This window comes from Eleutherodactylus coqui, chromosome 1, assembly GCF_035609145.1.
Source record: "Eleutherodactylus coqui strain aEleCoq1 chromosome 1, aEleCoq1.hap1, whole genome shotgun sequence".
NCBI lineage: Eukaryota > Metazoa > Chordata > Amphibia > Anura > Eleutherodactylidae > Eleutherodactylus > Eleutherodactylus coqui.
In genome coordinates, this window is record NC_089837.1 from 217767983 (window position 1) to 217785685 (window position 17703).

The following is a 17703-nucleotide window of genomic DNA, read 5'->3' on the forward strand; positions in this document are numbered from 1 at the left end:
GGGATTAAGGTAAGCGCTCCGGTGAGCTTTCTGTACGTCCCTGCATCGGGGTTGTCTCGCGCCGAACGGGGAAGGGGGGTTGAAAAAAGAAAAAAAACCGTTTCGGCGCGGGACAACCCCTTTAATAGGTTATGAGAAAATGCTAGAAAAACTGCCTGATCCAGAGCATAAAGCAATTTAGAAAAATGCTATGAACCCAAATGACACGGCCAAAGAGAGAAAAAAAACACCAGTGTACACTGCATTGTCAGCCATATATTAGCATTCAGTAAGTACATAGTGTACAGTACAAACAATGAGGATGACATTTAAAAAAAAAAGATTTTCAGCATGCTGTAAAAAAAAACGCACTGCATATGTTAACCCTTAAAGACATGGCCTTTTTTTTACATTTTCGGTTTTACCTCCCCCCTATAAAAAATCTGCGGTGCGGCAAGCTGCTTGAATTCTCCCCGCTATTATCCCCCACCGTCCTCTCTGCTCAGCTCTGTCATCCCCCGCCGTCAGGCTGGGATTAGATCGAGCGCCAGCCAATCACAGCACTGACGGCAGGGAATTTCAAAGCCAAGCAGGGAGATGACAGCGGGAAGAATTCTAAAGCAGCTTACATGCGGCAATCACAGCGCTTACAGTGGGGGATGACAGAGCCGAGCATAGAGGACGACGGGGGATGACAGCAGGGAGATACAAGCAGCTTGTCACACCGCCAGTGAGAACACAGAAATTGAAGCAGCTTTCCACACCGCCATCGGGGACACAGATGCCGGCTGGGAGGTGAATATGGAGGGTTTTTTTTTTTACCCAGTATATACTCAAGTACAGCTCAGCTATACTTACGTCAATAGATTTTACCAGTTTTTTGTGGTAAAACTTATTGTCTCGGCTTATATTTGGGTTGGCTAATACTCGAGTATACGCGGGTAATTTTCTTGCTGTACTACCTAAATTTTTATTTTTAAAGATGCCACCATCTTCTGACAGCCATATCTTTTTTATTTTCTTGTCGACATAGTTGTGCGAGGGCTCCGTTTTTGCGGGACATCCGGTAGCTTGTGTTGGCCCAATTTTGAAACACATACAGCTTTTTGATCACTTTTTATTACATTTTTTCTTGGAGACAGGGTGATCAAAAAAGCACAATTCTGCCGTTATTTTTTTTCCAATGACATTCACCATGTGGGGTAAATAACACATTATTTAGATAGATCGAACTTTTATGGATGCATTGATGGCATATATGTTTTTGTTTAAATATTTAGGTTCTTTTATTATAAATATGGCAAGGGGGGGGGGACTTTTGTTGTCTTTTATTACTTTTAATAATTAGCAAAACTTTTTAAAACTTATTTTTGCTTTTTTTTTAATCCCCAGAGGGAACAAGATATGCAATGCTTAGATCGCCATAGCATTACATTATACTGAGATTTGACAGGCATTCTATTAAGAATGCCTATATTGCAATAGACTTGATAGTCATTCTGCTATGACAGCGCTGGGGCCCTTCAGAAGGCCCCTGGCTGCCATGACACCCACACGGCAATCTGGCCATATGGGCCCCCAGAATGTCGGATGGGGGGATTTAAAATGCTGCTGTCAGAATTTACGGCGGCACTTAAATGGCTAACAGCTCCGATGCGGTTTATCAGAGCTGTTGCGGGCAGATGCCTGCTGTAACAAGCAGCCAGCAGCCGCATTGTATGTAGCCAGATCACCCCATGATCTCTCTTCATTAGAAATGAGCGAGCACCAAAATGCTCGGGTGCTCGTTACTCGAGTCAAACTTTCAGTGATGCTCGAGAGTTCGTTTCGAGTAACGAATCCCATTGAAGTCTATGGGTGACTCGAGCATTTTTGTATATCGCCGATGCTCGCTAAGGTTTTCATTTGTGAAAATCTGCAAAACACAAGAAAGTGATGGAAACGACATAGAAACTAATAGGGCAGGCGAGGAGCTACATTTTGGGCTGTATCTCAAGTTCCCAGGTCCCACTATTAAGCCACAATAGCGGCAAGAGTGAGACCCCCCCCCCCCACTGTCAGCGTAAAGATCGTTCTCCTCTGCCACAGCTGTAACAGCTGTGGCAGAGAAGAACGATGTTAGCCCATTGAATTCAATGGAGCCGGCAATACAGCCGGCTCTATTGAAAGCAATGGGCTGCCGGCGTAGGCGGGATGAATTGTCGGGAAGGGCTTAAATATATAAGCCCTTTCCTACAATTCATCCAGAAATGTGTAAAAATAAAAAATATATATATACTTACCTGGTCCCGGCAGAATGATGTTAGCCCATTGAATTCAATGGAGCCGGCAATACAGCCGACTCCATTGAAAGCAATGGGCTGCCGGCGATAGCGGGATGAATTGTCGGGAAGGGGTTAAATATATAAGCCCTTCTCTGCAATTCATCCAGAAATGTGTAAAAATAAAAAATATATATATACTTACGTGGTCCCGGCAGACGGAGTTCAGCGCGGCAGGCTGCAGTTCTCCTGAACTGCTCTGAACAGCTGTGAGTAGTATTCAGCAGCCGGGGATTTAAAATCCCCGCCTGCTGAATGAGATGCCTCTGATTGGTCACAGCCTGACCAATCAGAGGCATCCCTCACTCACACCCATTCATGAATTCATGAATGGGTGAGTGAGGGCTGCCTCTGATTGGCTTAGCGCAGGGACAGCTGAGAGCTGGCCTTAGCCAATCAGAGGCAGCCCTCACTCACCCATTCATGAATTCATGAATGGGTGTGAGTGAGGGATGCCTCTGATTGGTCAGGCTGTGACCAATCAGAGGCATCTCATTCAGCAGGATTTTAAATCCCCGGCTGCTGAATACTACTCACAGCTGTTCAGAGCAGTTCAGGAGAACTGCAGCCTGCCGCACTGAACTCCGTCTGCCGGGACCCGGTAAGTATATATATATTTTTTATTTTTACACATTTCTAGATGAATTGCAGGGAAGGGCTTATATATTTAAGCTCTTCCCGACAATTCATCCCGCGTACGCCGGCAGCCCATTGCTTTCAATAGAGCCGGCTGTATTGCCGGCTCCATTGAATTCAATGGTCAGTGCTCGTTTAATCGAGACGAGTACCGCGTGGTGCTCGTCTCGAGTAACGAGCATCTCGAGCACCCTAATACTCGAACGAGCATCAAGCTCGGACGAGTATGCTCGCTCATCTCTACTCTTCATACATACCCAGAACATGTAGGACGTAACACTACGTCCTGGAGCATTAAGGGGTTAAATACACAGCTAGTCAATTTATATTGCTGATTTTCATAGCAGATTTTACCCTTTCAAAATCTGTAGCAACGTCTTCATCATTTGGTGTAGATTTTGTCACTGTGGATTCAATGTGGATCCGACCCATCTGAACATTACTCTAAAGTGTATTTGGTGTTTTTTTTTTAAAACACATCAAAAAGTGGCATTTTTAGTAACACTTCAGAGATAACAAAGATTCACAGAAAAATATGCTGAATAAAAAGCAACTTGCTGAACCTTTCTGCGCATGGGAAATGAAAAGAAAATACCTTTCCATCTGGGAGCTAACTAAGCTTTGAACAGGTTTCCTCTCTTATATGCAGGAGCCCCTGAGATCTCTCAAAAACACAATAATTCTGCTATGTATGATACAGTAGCAGATTCACAGCTACCAATTATGCCCCTACTCCTCCGCTCTGCCACTCACCCACACCAATTACAGATTTTTATACCTGTGCAATGAGCTCAGCAGTATCACCTGGGCTGAGGATTATCTGTAAATCCTGCGATGGATGAAGTCAGAAAGGCAGCACTTCTCCAACCTCCACTATTCCTAAAATCCAGACCCAGAAACAAAACATAACTATAAGGTACCCTGAACAGAATGAATACCTACTGGAGATATATGTAAGTATGTGTGAGATTACAAGGATGTTGCAATGGTGAATTGACTTTATACGAGACACAGTGGAGTACTCTAGAAGATGTCTAGCCCGGTGCTGGGATCTCAAGCTTGCAGCAGTACTGCCAAGGATCAGTAGTGTCAAGATGCTGCATATCATTGGGCAACTGTATAACTTCTTGCACCTCTGCGGATCGCAGCGTTGACTAAATTCTACTACACAGATACCTTAAAAGTAATGTCTATGTTCTTTTCTTCTGGAGACTTTTATCCTACAGTAGATTTGTGGCAGACTATGTTTCTTCCAGCCACTTCCTGTCTGAGAGGTCCTAATATCTGTGAGTTAGCTAGTGCACTATTTTAGTTAGGCAGTATGGGCCAGGTGAAGAAAGCACAGGTAACCCATTGCAGTCTGCAGTGATAAACCAGACCTGTCTTACATATACTCTTTCTAGTACTTGGGTGTGCTTATGAGTCTCTATATTTTTCTGAATAATGGATCCATCAAAACTATAATATAGTATAGTGTGAGAGAAGGGTGAATTGTATATTGTTAGAGATGAGCGAACGTACTCGTCCGAGCTTGATACTCGTTCAAGTATTAGCGTGTTCGAGATGCTCGTTACTAGAGGCGAGCACCACACAATGTTCGAGTTACTTTCACTGTCATCTCTGAGACGTTAGCGCGCTTTTCTGGCCAATAGAAAGACAGGGAAGGCATTACAACTTCCCCCTGCGACGTTCAAGCCCTATACCACCCCCCTGCAGTGAGTGGCTGGCGAGATCAGGTGTCACCCGAGTATATAAATCGGCCCCTCCCGCGGCTCACCACAGATGCATTCTGACAGAGCTCAGGGAAAGTGCTGCTGCTGGTGCTGCTGCTATAGGGAGAGCGTTAGGAGTTATTTTAGGCTTCAATAACCCCAACGGTCCTTCTTAGGGCCACATCTGACCCTGTGCAGTACTGTTGAGGCTGCTTTTAGCAGTGTTGCACAATTTTTTTTTTTTTGCATATCGGCTGTGCAGAGCATTGCGTCCTCAGTCTGCAGTCATTGTACAGAGTATAGGGGCAGTACTGGTGAGGCAGGGAAAGAGATATTCAGGCTATATACGCAGTGGGCTTTTTCCAAAAAATTGATCGCCGTCATCCCACCAGAGGGAAACAGTATACATAATATTATACGCTGCCTACAGTATCTATCTGCTGAGGGTTGTAGTCCTAATTAATACGCAGCTAAGCGTTACAGAAGGCTTGCGCAAAATTGTTTCCTGGATCTGCTGTCTCTGTTACATCAGCGCTGTCATCCCGCCAGAGGGAAACAGTATACAAAATATTATACGCTGCCTAAAGTATCTATCTGCTGGGGGTTGTAGTCCTAATTAATACGCAGCTAAGCGTTACAGCAGGCTTGCGCAAAATTGTTTCCTGGATCTGCTGTCTCTGCTACATGATCGCCGTCATCCCGCCAGAGGGAAACAGTATACATAATATTATACGTTGCCTACAGTATCTGTCTGCTGTATCAGCTCAGCATTTAAAAAAAATAGAAGCAAAATACTTAAGGCCTACTACTGGCCTTTGGCCACTTGACTGCTTCTACGCTGTGAATTCCACTAGCTCAGTCATACGCACCTACATCTCACTACAGGCGTGCGCAAAATTGTTTCCTGCCTCTCACAATTAATGGGTCCACGCGGTAGACCTTTATTAGAAAATGAGCAGTGTGAGCAGGTCCTGTCGTGGATGGCAGAAAGTGCATCCAGCAATCTATCGACCACCCAGAGTTCTGCGCCGTCCACTGCTGCAACTCTGAATCCTCTGGCTGCTGCTCCTCCTTCCTCCCAGCCTCCTCACTCCATTACAATGACACATTCTGAGGAGCAGGCAGACTCCCAGGAACTGTTCTCGGACCCCTGCCCAGAATGGCCAGCAATGGTTCCTCTCCCACCGGAGGAGTTTGTCGTGACCGATGCCCAACCTTTGGAAACTTCCCGGGGTCCGGGGGTTGAGGCTGGGGACTTCCGGCAACTTTCTCAAGAGCTTTCAGTGGGTGAGGAGGACGATGACGATGAGACACAGTTGTCTATCACTCAGGTAGTAGTAATTGGAGTAAGTCCGAGGGAGGAGCGCACAGAGGATTCAGAGGAAGAGCAGCAGGACGAAGAGGTGATTGACCCCACCGGGTTTGCTACGCCTACTGAGGACAGGTCTTCAGAGGGGGAGGCAAGTGCAGCAGCAGGGCAGGTTGGAAGTGGCAGTGCGGTGGCCAGGGCTAGAGGCAGGGCCAGACCGAATAATCCACCAACTGTTTCCCAAAGCGCCCCCTCGCGCCATGCCACCCTGCAGAGGCCGAGGTGCTCAAAGGTCTGGCAGTTTTTCACTGAGAGTGCAGACGACCGACGAACAGTGGTGTGCAACCTTTGTCGCGCCAAGATCAGCCGGGGAGCCACCACCACCAGCCTCACCACCACCAGCATGCGCAGACATATGATGGCCAAGCACCCCACAAGGTGGGACGAAGGCCGTTCACCGCCTCCGGTTTGCACCGCTGCCTCTCCCCCTGTGCCCCAACCTGCCACTGAGATCCAACCCCCCTCTCAGGACACAGGCACTACCGTCTCCTGGCCTGCACCCACACCCTCACCTCCGCTGTGCTCGGCCCCATCCAGCAATGTCTCTGAGCGCACCATCCAGCCGTCGCTAGCACAAGTGTTTGAGCGCAAGCGCAAGTACGCCACCACGCACCCGCACGCTCAAGCGTTAAACGTGCACATAGCCAAATTTATCAGCCTGGAGATGCTGCCGTATAGGGTTGTGGAAACGGAGGCTTTCAAAGGTATGATGGCGGCGGCGGCCCCGCGCTACTCAGTTCCCAGTCGCCACTACTTTTCCCGATGTGCCGTCCCAGCCCTGCACGACCACGTCTCCCGCAACATTGTACGCGCCCTCACCAACGCGGTTACTGGCAAGGTCCACTTAACAACGGACACGTGGACAAGCACAGGCGGGCAAGGCCACTATATCTCCCTGACGGCACCTTGGGTGAATTTAGTGGAGGTTGGGACAGAGTGAGAGCCTGGGACCGCTCACGTCCTACCCACCCCCAGAATTGCGGGCCCCAGCTTGGTGGTGGTATCTGCGGCGGTGTATACTTCCTCCACTAAACCACCCTCCTCCTCCTCCTACGCAACCTCTGTCTCGCAATCAAGATGTGTCAGCAGCAGCACGTCGCCAGCAGTCGGTGTCGCGCGGCGTGGCAGCACAGCGGTGGGCAAGCGTCAGCAGGCCGTGCTGAAACTACTCAGCTTAGGAGAGAAGAGGTACACGGCCCACGAACTGCTGCAGGGTCTGACAGAGCAGACCGACTGCTGGCTTGCGCCGCTGAGCCTCCAACCGGGCATGGTCGTGTGTGACAACGGCCGTAACCTGGTGGCGGCTCTGCAGCTCGGCAACCTCACGCACATGCCATGCCTGGCCCACGTCTTTAATTTGGTGGTTCAGCGCTTTCTGAAAAGCTACCCACGCTTGTCAGACCTGCTCGGAAAGGGGCCCCGGCTCTGCGAACATTTCCGCAAGTCCCACACGGACGCTGCCACCCTGCGCACCCTGCAACATCGGTTTCATCTGCCAGTGCACCGACTGCTGTGCAACGGGCCCACACGGTGGAACTCTACGCTCCACATGTTGCCCAGGCTCTATGAGCAACGTAGAGCTATAGTGGAATACCAACTCCAACATGGGCCGCGCAGTGGGAGTCAGCCTCCTCAATTCTTTACAGAAGAGTGGGCCTGGTTGGCAGACATCTGCCAGGTCCTTGGAAACTTTGAGGAGTCTACCCAGATGGTGAGCGGCGATGCTGCAATCATTAGCGTCACCATTCCTCTGCTATGCCTCTTGAGAAGTTCCCTGCAAAGCATAAAGGCAGACGCTTTGCGCTCGGAAACAGAGGCGGGGGAAGACAGTATGTCGCTGGATAGTCAGAGCACCCTCCTGTCTATATCTCAGCGCGTTGAGGAGGAGGAGCATGAGGAGGATGAGGAGGACAGGGAAGATACAGCTTGGCCCACTGCTGAGGGTACCCATGCTGCTTGCCTGTCATCCTTTCAGCGTGTATGGCCTGAGGAGGAGGAGGAGGATCCTGAAAGTGATCTTCCTAGTGAGGACAGCCATGTGTTGCGTACAGGTACCCTGGCACACATGGCTGACTTCATGTTAGGATGCCTTTCTCGTGACCCTCGCGTTACACGCATTCTGGCCACTACGGATTACTGGGTGTACACACTGCTCAACCCACGGTATAAGGAGAACCTTTCCACTCTCATACCCGAAGAGGAAAGGGGTTCGAGAGTGATGCTATACCACAGGACCCTGGGGGACAAACTGATGGTAAAATTCCCATCCGACAGTGCTAGTGGCCGAAGGCGCAGTTCCGAGGGCTAGGTAGCAGGGGAAGCGCAAAGATCAGGCAGCATGTACAGCACAGGCAGGGGAACACTCTCTAAGGCCTTTGACTGCTTTCTGGCTCCCCAGCAAGACTGTGTCACCGCTCCCCAGCCAAGGCTGAGTCGGCGGGAGCACTGTAAAAGGATGGTGAGGGAGTATGTAGCCGATCGCATGACCGTCCTCCGTGACGCCTCTGCCCCCTACAACTACTGGGTGTCGAAGCTGGACACGTGGCCTGAACTCGCGCTGTATGCCCTGGAGGTGCTTGCTTGTCCTGCGGCTAGCGTCTTGTCAGAGAGGGTGTTTAGTGCGGCTGGGGAATCATCACAGATAAGCGTACCCGCCTGTCAACCGACAGTGCCGACAGGCTTACACTCATCAAGATGAACAAAGCCTGGATTTCCCCAGACTTCTCTTCTCCACCAGCGGACAGCAGCGATACCTAAACAATATGTAGGCTGCACCCGCGGATGGAAGCATTGTTCTCTATCACCATAAAAAACGTGGACCTTTTAGCTTCATCAATCTGTGTATAATATTCACCTCCTCCTCCTGCTCCTCCTCCTGAAACCTGACGTAATCACGCCGAACGGGCAATTTGTCTTAGGCCCACAAGGCTCAGTCATATCATTTTTGTAAACAATTTTTATACGTTTCAATGCTCATTAAAGCGTTGAAACTTTCAACTGAACCAATTTTTATTTTAACTGGGCTGCCTCCAGGCCTAGTTACAAATTAAGCCACATTAACCAAAGCGATTAATGGGTTTCACCTGCCCTCTTGGTTGGGCATGGGCAATTTTTCTGAGGTACATTAGTACTGTTGGTACACCAATTTTTTGGGGCCCTCGCCTACAGTGTAATCCAATTAATTTTTTGCCCACCTGCATTAAAGCTGACGTTACATCAGCTTTGCTGGGCACTGCAATGGGATAAATTTATGTACCGCTGGTGGGTTCCAGGGAGCCGCCCATGCTGTGGGTCCACAGGGAGTTGTAACTGCATGTGTCCACTTCTAAAGAACCCCAGTCTGACTGGGGCATGCAGTGTGGGCCGAAGCCCACCTGCATTTAACATGACATTACCTCAGCTGTGATGGGCAATGCAATGGGATATATTTATGTACCGCCAGTCGCTTCCTGGCACCCACCCATGCTGTGGGTCCACAGGGAGTTGCAACTGCATGTGTCCACTTCTAAAGAAACCCAGTCTGACTGGGGCATGCAGTGTGGGCTGAAGCCCACCTGCATTAAACATGACATTACCTCAGCTGTGATGGGCAATGCAATGGGATATATTTATGTACCACCGGTGGATTCCTGGCACCCACCCATGCTGTGGGTCCACAGGGAGTTGTAACTGCATGTGTCCACTTCTAAAGTACCCCAATGTGACTGGGGCATGCAGTGTGGGCCGAAGCCCACCTGCATTTAATCGGACGTTACCTCAGCTGTGATGGGCACTGCAATGGGATACATTTATGTACAGCTGGTGGGTTCCAGGGAGCCACCCATGCTGTGGGTGCACACGGAATTCCCATTGCGGAGTTGTACCTGCCTGTGACTATTTATAAAAAAACGCGGTCTGACTAGGGCATGCAGACACCTTGACAGAATGAATAGTGTGTTGCACATAGGTTCCCCATTGCTATGCCCATGTGTGCAGCTCCTGATGGCGGTGGCACAGGATTATATTTCTCATTGCTTCTGTACAGCATTGTGGGCTATCGCCCCGCCCCTTTTAAAGAGGGTCGCTGCCTAGCCGTGCCAACCCTCTGCAGTGTGTGCCTGCGGTTCCTCCTCATGGCAGAAGCACTTATAAATAGACATGAGGGTGGTGTGGCATGAGTGCAGCTGAAGGCATGCGCAGGGACACTTTGGTGTGCGCTGTGGACACTGCGTCGTGCGGGGGGGGGGGGGGGGTTGGGCAGCATGTAACCCAGGAGAAGTGGCAGTGGAGTGTCATGCAGGCAGTGATTGTGCTTTGTTGGAGGTAGTGTGGTGCTTAGCTAAGGTATGCATTGCTAATGAGGGCTTTTCAGAAGTAAAAGTTGTTGGGAGGGGGGGCCCACTCTTGCCACTATTGTGGCTTAATAGTGGGACCTGTGAACTTGAGATGCAGCCCAACATGTAGCCCCTCGCCTGCCCTATCCGTTGCTGTGTCGTTCCCATCACTTTCTTGAATTGCCCAGATTTTCACAAATGAAAACCTTAGCGGAGCATAGGTCCCATACAAAAATGCTCGGGTCGCCCATTGACTTCAATGGGGTTCGTTACTCGAAACGAACCCTCGAGCATCGCGATAATTTCGTCCCAAGTAGCGAGCACCCGAGCATTTTGGTGCTCGCTCATATCTATATATTGTCTGTCTTTTGCTCATAATGAAAAACATTTGGTGCCGTGTTAGCCAGTAGAGCAAAATGTGATTGTTCCCAGCGAGAGAAACGACGTAATCTTGTAGATATGATACCTTTAAATGGCTAACTAAAATACATGATGTTAATGCGAACTTTCGAACCTCTCAGGGTCCTTCATCAAGGCATAATGAAATGGATGTGAATGCATGCCTCTTTGAATCCACTTCATTATGCTTTGATGAAGGACCCTGCGTAGGTTCTAAAGTTTGCATTAACATCATGCATTTTTATTATCCATTAAAAGATACCATATCTACAGGATTACTTGGTTTCTCTTGCTGGGAACAATCTCTTTTGGTCATATAACGACAATTATAAGTGAGTGTGCTTTATCAGATGCCTTGTTCAAAGAGTGGAATTTACAATATAATGCATATACACACAGGTGACATAAGAAGTCCATTATCATTCCTCTATAAATGTCACTACATATGTTCATAATATTAAACATAATGTCAAGAAGTCTCGGTGGCTTCCCTGGATCGTGCTGTACACCGGCAAACATGTTTTAGAAAAAGAAATTGAATCATTTAAAGGTCACTGTTGAAGTGGGTAATAGACACACACAACTGTTTAATACACAATACCCTTGTACTTGTCAATCATACGCAGAGTGGAGGAAATGTAATTTGGAAATTAGTCCTCATTCTCAAAGTCATTTAATTGAGTTGACACAGATGAGAAAATATGTAACCTTATAATGTTAGTGGGTTCATGAATTAATTAGATGAAACCGAATAGCACTAAACCGCATATTATTATTTAGGTTTATTGTCATTTATATTCCTATATATTTTCACATCTCTCAAAATCCCCCAAATCAAATGCAGCTCTTCAGAACTCTCCCTATAATTAAAATAGATCCCAAATCCGACCTCATAACTAAAACAGATATCAGTGCAGACTTCATAATTAATAGACACCTCAGGTCAGATTAAGTTCATAATGAATTTAGCTCTAGTCTCCTGAATTCAAAACTCAGACCAGACCATAAAAAAACACCCAAATACTCACCTCTACTCAATTCTTCTGTCCGAGGGCTCCTTCCACTGATTTGTGAAAGCTTTGGGTGGTGGTACTGCCACTACCTTAGTCGTATGGGTCCTCTCTGTTGTAGATGCTGCACAACATCCTGATGCTGACCCGCACTACACCCTAATAGTGGTCCTCCTCTGCTTTAGCTACCAGTGCTGCACTTGTACTCAGTGAAGCCCCGGTGGCCAAAGCAGAGGAGGACAAGCCAGGAGTGAAGAGCAAGGATTCCTGTAACAGTGAGTGCTGCCATCACTGATACAAGCTTTCATTGTATAGAAAGCTAAGTGTAGGAGGTCACCCACCCTTGCCTATCCCTCACCGCAGCCATGTTGCCAGCCTGATCATTTATTAGTTTTGAGCACAGAAATGAATGCCAGTGTTACAGAGTAGGTCAATAACATTATTAAATAATGAATAATATTAAAAAGGTTATATGGGTTAAACTGGGACTTAGATATTGATAACCTATCCTGAGGATAGGCTATTGATATCAGATTAGTGGGGGTCCGACTCCAGACACTCCTACCAATCAGCTGTTCGAAGAGGCTACAGTGCTCAGGTGAGCATTCTGACCTCTTCATCGGTCCTGAGGCCTTACTGAAGCTCAGTCTTATTTAAGTGAATGCAAATGAGTGGCAATTGCAGGAACAGCCACTACTAAATGTACCTGGTATACAATGAAGAGGCCACAGAGCGGTCCCAAGTGCTGTCAGCCCTTCAAACTACTGATCGGGAGGGGTGTTGGACTCCAACTGATCTGATATGGATGAACTATCCTGAGATTAGGCCAGCAATATTTAAATTCCGGATGACTCCTTTAATATAACAATAAGGTGACAAATGGCAAAATGTTAAGCTTTCGGTATATTAGATATTGTCCTCAACTTTACTGTACTTTGAATTTAAATGCCATAGGGGAAACTATATCAAACAGCTATTTGTTACCATAGGGATGATCCACATTTCATTGAAACTCTATAATGTTGTGTACACAATGCATCTTCAGAACACTTAGACTTTGAAGTTCTGTATGTTCTACTGTACCACTTGTATAATACATATTCAATTCTAAATTCTACAAAGTTTACATTATGCAGTGCTCACCTTCATCATTTTATCATCTTGTCACGATTTTATAGAGCACTTGTAATATAAATTGATTTATAACTCGTAGCACCCACATCAAACAAATTATAGTGCTGACCTTGAATTTATCCTTTAGGCATATAAAATGCTTAAATGATTACTGTAGTGAATCTATGAACAATCATTTGTAAAGAGGCCTGCTTTTATAGTCGAAAGCTTCTTTTTATCTGTATGCCAAGCTGGAAGCTACTGTATACACATAGCAGAAATAGGTCTGGCAGCATCACTCGGCAGGACTATGAGACCCATTGCTTGGAAATGCTCCCAGCTGTTATTGTCACAAGTCAATTTAGTTATGATGACTTAATTACTGAATACTGTATGTGCTATAATATACTTGAATTTCATGACCTTGTTTTAATCATTTCAGGTACTAGAATTTTTAGTTAAGATGATGCTGAAAAAGAAAATAAAAGTCAAAACTTTTCTTAATAATAACTTAAAGGGGTTATCCATCAAAAAAGATTCTAACCATGTAGTATATAGGTGATAAATGTATGACCACTGGGGGTCTGAGACCTCCAGGGATCATGAGGTGACTCCAGATGACCACCACTTTATTCATTTCTATGGAACTGAGAAAGATAGTCAAACACATTGCTCAGCTATCTCCATTGATTGTAAATACAGGGGTGATCATGTATGTGCAAGACAATCACACATACTCACCAGTAATCATACATTTATCACTTATTCCGTGGACAGGTAATATTAGTTTTTTGTGAGATAACTAATGATTAGCGATTAGTGGAATAATACTTTTGTGTTGGCATTGGGCCGATTTACTGAAAATCATCATTAAGAGTCAATGGGAGTGAAAATCTGGTTCACAATTTTTCCTTCCAGAAGGTCCCCAATGCAGCCAAACCCCCCCCCAAATTGCGTGGAAATGCAGTCACACATCTGGGCAACACTGCACTCCTCCCCAAAATTGGTCAATATAGTGTACAGTTATGTAGGGGTCAACTGTAGGACAGGAGTGTCACTAAAAACAAAAGAAGGTCCACATAGGGTCTTTCGGTTTAAAAATTGTGGCAAGGAAGAAAACCGGTGTGCTGTCTGTTTTAAAAGCAATGTCATAAAATTTTACGATTAGAAATTTTGCCAGGTGTCGACAACACTTAAGCACGGGTCTTCTCCAAGGCACAGCTGTACAGCTACAAAAAACTTTGCTATGCAAGACAGCACATGTTGTGCTTGTTTTAAAAGCAATGTCATAATGTTTGCAAAGAACAAATTCTACTAGGTGAACAGAACAACCAAGCATGGGCCTTCTCCAAGGAAAAGCTATAGACCTTTTCTTGTGTTTTAGAACATTTTCATTTTGAGAGAAGGAAGAAGAGGAGGAAACATGGTGCAAACAGGAGGAGAGCAGCAGCAGTTCCACCACCAGCACTTTTAGGGCAGTGTGCTCCTCAAGGAAACACGATAGCTGTAACCCAGTATTTCCATATTGAAATATTTTTCATTTGGGGTTAATAGGAGGAAAAAACATAGTGAAAGCAGATAAAGTAGAGCAACACCACCATCAGCTACAGTATCCTGAGGGCATAGTGTGGTCTTTGATATAAATCTATGCTTAGTCGTATGTGAGTAAAAATTGCCAGTATGCTAACTAATCAGTGGAATCTGTTATGGGGGTGCAGAAGTCAGGTGAAATCCATGCCTGGTTAATTTTTATAAACATAAGGTGATCCACAGTATCTGTGGACAGGAGGATGAGTCTGCCAGTTATCACACCCCCAGCTGTGCTCAACAACCTTTCTGATATTCCTTCAAAGTATGTTGTACAAGCTCTAGCCACTTGTCCAGTTTAGACACCTAGAAGTCAACTTGCTGAACACCATGTCTAAGTACATCCACGTGGTAGCTGACGTACTCATGGACCATCATGGATATGTGCTGACTGTAACCGTCAGTCATACCCTGTGCTCTTTCTGCAGGTTGCAATGGACTGAAAAAACAATGTCACACATCTTTAAGTCTTTCTCTGCCACCAATGGTGGTGCTGCTGCTGCAGCAGCAGCTTCCTGCTTAGCTGCCTTGAGCCGCAGAGCTGCGATCCATTGCGGATGCATACCCGCACCAATGAAAAATTCTCTTCTAACAGTCTGTCCTGATAGTGCTGCATTTTGAGGTCTCTCTCCAATGCCGGAATGAAGTTTGTCATTTTGGCCTTGTAGAGGGGATCAAGGAAGGTGGCAACTCAGGAATGATCTGATGTTTTGATGTGGGCTGTTTAACAGTCCTTCTGCAAACAGTGCAGCATAAAACCACCCATGTGCCTCAAAGTGCCCAAGGGTGATGGCTCACATTCCTCAGGATCAGACCTAAGAGTGTTCTCTGGCTAGTCCCACCATTCATGTAGAATAGATGTGGTTAGGGATGGATGGAAGGAATGTTGTGTAGCTCCCTTCCCTGCCTCAGGACCTATGTTATCTTTATTCTCTTCTTCCTTTCTATATTTCTCACATGGGTGGAGTAACACCCTTATTTCTTGCCCCAAGCCATCCTCTCTGCAGTGTTGAGTAATGGTGGACTGGTCAGACAGTTGAGAGATTGGTATCTATTCCTTCCTTCTCCTCCTGTGATAACTCGTCATTGTCCCTGAGACATTGTAGCATCTTTTCCAGCAGGCAGACAACATGAATGCTCATAGTGATTAATGAATCATCACAACAGACCATTTTGTTTGCTACCTCAAAGCAGGCTAAAATGACGTAAACATCTGGGATTTGCAGCCACTCCACAAGCATCAAGTAGCCAACCTCCATACAATGCCTGCTAATGGCATACACCATCTGGTACTCCATGTTCACTTTCTGCTGCTGAGATGTTTGAGTGGTAGCCTAAACTGTCACTGCACCTCCACCAGACGAGAGGCAGCTGGGTGTAAATGCCGAACGTTTGAGCACAGTTTCCTAGCCTTTTCCAGCACTGAATGTAAACCTGGGTAATTGTTTAGAAAGTGCTGCACTACCAGGTTCATCACATGGGCAAGCAAGGTATGTGTGTAAGATTGCCTAGGTGAAGGTTGGTCCCATTGTCACACATGACCTTGCCTGGTTTCAGTTTGTGCAGAGTCAGCCATGTCAGCCTAGACCTGCAGAGCCATCAACAGCTCTTTAGCCAGGTGGCTACACTCCCCTAGACATATGAGTTTTAGTACAGCATTTTTGCTGTATTTTTTGCGATATTTGTGCGATGCGATTTTGCATTAAAAAGCGCAGCGATATCGCAGCGCTAAAAAACTCTAGTGGGTAAAAGCCCTTAGGCTGTATTTACACTGACAAAAAACTCGGACTGATATAGCGCTGCTTGTAAAAATGCAATTTTCACTGTGAGCACAATGTGATTTGTGAGAAAATTGCATTGCATCGCTGAACATGCGATTTTTAGGCGTGCTTTTCGTGGTTGTGTAAATTGTATGTTTTTTTTAATAGGAAAATTTAAAAATTGCATCACATTTGCATGAAACTCACATGTACATGCGAGTGCAATGCAACTTTTAACTCGCGCATAGAAATAATGAGCAAGTTTTCTGAAAAATCACTGAAAAGTAGAACATGATGTAATTTTTCTTTCTCACAGCATCACTGTCAGAGAAAAATCTCACATGTACATGCATCCATATAAAATAATGGATTCTATTTTTGAGCGACTTTTGTGCGTCTCACAAGACACAAAATTCCCCATGTTGAATCAAAGTGTTGATAGAGCGCTAAGAGTGCCATGATCCTGTATTACTTGATAAAGGGACCCAGCCCAGGGTCCTGTTGTCTGTCTGGAAATTCAAATAAAATATTGCTGGAATCTGTGCCTCTTTATGAACTGGTTCACTACCTTCCTCCATCAGTTGCTTTGGGATTTTTCCCCTTCGTCATTAGTATTAGTATCATTTTGAGTAGGCTAAGGTTCATTATTTCTACTGTTTGATGATTTTAAAAGAGCCAAGTGAAGCAGAAGAATTTAGTATGTATGAATTCTCATTACAAGGAATAATTATCACGCTAAATTAAGGGGATATATTATAGTAGTAAAATAAATTGTTGCAACATAAAGACAATGCTTATAGCAGCCGGCCAGGCCTGGAGAAACGAAGATGGCCACACCAGCTTCTCTGACTACCTGATGCACCCTGTGTGATAGTATGTATCATTTTTTTTAAAGGAACGTTTATTTAGCCAAAAGACAAATATACAGTAACAGCAGACATCATAAAGAATGCACACCTTGCTGATACATCACAGTACATGCGAACTGAAAAGAAAAAGACAAAAGTGAAAACACTGAGTGTCTCGCATATTCGTGTGCATTTCTCATAAAACATAATACTTGGCTGTTCATTTTCACATTTATCAACTACTCATAATGGAACAAACCCAAACCAAGGAGGGCTCCTAGTCCGGAGCCCCAAGACACCAGGAGAAAAAGGAAGAAGGAAAAAACAAGACAAAACAACCAAAAAAGGGGCAAAAAAATAGATAGAACCCCCCTCCCCCTTAAACAATAACCCTGCGCGACTCTTAAAGTAAAAAAGAATTAGCCTAAACAGTAGATCGGTTCAAGCGGGTATCCCTCACCATATCCATTCCCAATATCTAGACAGGCATCTCTGCTGCTGTTGCCCGACAGTTCATCCAGTGCCCCCAAACCTTGTCAAACTTCTCAGGACATCCCCTCGCCATATAAGTCAGTTTATACATTGGAAGCACAGAGTTCACCACCTGGATCCATGCGTTTCTGGTCAGCCTACTAGGGTGCTTCCAATTTAACAAA

At 45.9% G+C, this 17703-nt stretch overlaps 1 protein-coding gene across 7 annotated transcripts in view; it reads left to right on the top strand.

Annotated features, from left to right (window-relative positions):
* The window catches only part of LAMA2 (laminin subunit alpha 2), an 834596-nt gene that overhangs the window by 499537 nt on the left and 317356 nt on the right, over nt 1–17703 (top strand). The window lies entirely within an intron of this gene.